Raw genomic sequence first — 1,693 nt, 5'->3', positions numbered from 1 at the left:
GTGAGGACAGCATCATCCCATCACGCTCCAGAGTCATTTTCAATAATGATAAACCCTGGGGGGCACCACGGTGGCGCAACTGGTAGAGCTGCTGCCTCTCAGCGAACAGGTCCCTGGTTCAAACCCCGGTCCAGGTGCCTTCTGGGTGGAGTTTGCATGTTCTCTCCGTGCATGCGTGGGTTTACTCCGGGTACTCCGGTTTCCTCCCACAGACCAAAAACATGCATGTTAGGCTGATTGGTAACTCTAAATTGTCCCTAGGTGTGAGTGAGAGAGTGAATGGTTGTTTGTCTCGTTTGTCTCTATGTGGCCCTGTGATGGACTTGCGACCTGTCCAGGGTGTACCCCGCCCCTCGCACAGTGATTGCTGGACATGGGCACCAGCGACCCCCGTGACCCAAAATGGAATAAACGGGTAAAGATAATGGATGGATGGATAAACCCTGGTTCACATCCAAACTCAGAAAGTTTCGTCAGCAGAAGGAGGCTGCTTTCAGAGAGGGGGACAGAGACAACTACAGACGTGCGAAGTATGACTTTAGCAGGGAGGTGTCGAAGGCTAAATCCAGGTACAACACATGGCTGGAACAACAGTTCTCTGCAAACGACTCTGCCTCTGTCTGGAGGGGGCTGAAAGAGATAACTAACTACAAACCCAGAGCACCTCATTCTACAGACAATCTCAAACTGGCAAACGATCTGAACGACTTCTATTCACGCTTTGATGTCATGGACTCACATTCTTCCATCCTCCACACCAACCCCAGCTCAACTGGTTTAACCACTTGGGACTGCCCCCGACAACCCCCTGCTATCTCTGTACAAGAGGATGAAGTAAGGAGGCTTTTTAAAAGGCTGAATACACATAAGGCTGCAGGCCCAGACCTTGTGTCACCCTCCACGCTGAGACATTGTGCTGGAGAGTTGGCTCCGGTCTTCACGGGGATCTTCAACTCTTCTCTGGAGTCATGCCACATCCCAGCCTGTTTCAAGTCCTCCATCATCATCCCTGTCCCCAAGAAGCCACGTGTCACAGGACTAAATGACTATAGACCTGTAGCTCTCACGTCGGTAGTCATGAAAACCTTTGACCGTTTGGTTTCATCTCACCTAAAGTCTATCACCAACCCCCTCCCGGACCCCCTGCAGTTTGCCTACAGGGCCAACAGGTCTGTAGATGACACAATAAACCTGGCTCTTCACTTCATCCTGCAGCACCTGGACTCTCCAGGAACCTACGCCAGGATCCTGTTCGTGGACTTCAGCTCTGCATTTAACACCATCCTCCCTGCTCTGCTCCAAGACAAGCTCTCCCTGCTCCATGTACCTGACTCCACCTGCAGGTGGATAACAGACTTCCTGACAGACCGGAGTCAGTGCGTGCGACTGGGGAGAACTGTCTCGGACACTCAGACTGTAAGCACAGGATCTCCACAGGGCTGTGTGCTTTCCCCCCTGCTTTTCTCCCTGTACACCAACTACTGCACCTCCAGCCATGACTCTGTGAAACTTATTAAGTTTGCAGATGACACCAACCTCCTCGGGCTCATCTCGGACGATGATGAGTCTGCATACAGGAGGGAGGTGGACCAGCTGGTGACCTGGTACAGCAGCAACAACCTGGAACTCAATGCCCGGAAGACAGTGGAGATGATTGTGGATTTCAGGAAAGCCACAGCCCCTCTGCCCCCCC

The sequence above is a fragment of the Nematolebias whitei genome, chromosome 10, assembly GCF_014905685.2.
Source record: "Nematolebias whitei isolate Nwh7 chromosome 10, NemWhi1, whole genome shotgun sequence".
Taxonomy (NCBI): Eukaryota; Metazoa; Chordata; class Actinopteri; order Cyprinodontiformes; family Rivulidae; genus Nematolebias; species Nematolebias whitei.
The sequence above is the reverse complement of the archived record's forward strand: the minus strand, read 5'-3'. Positions refer to the sequence as shown.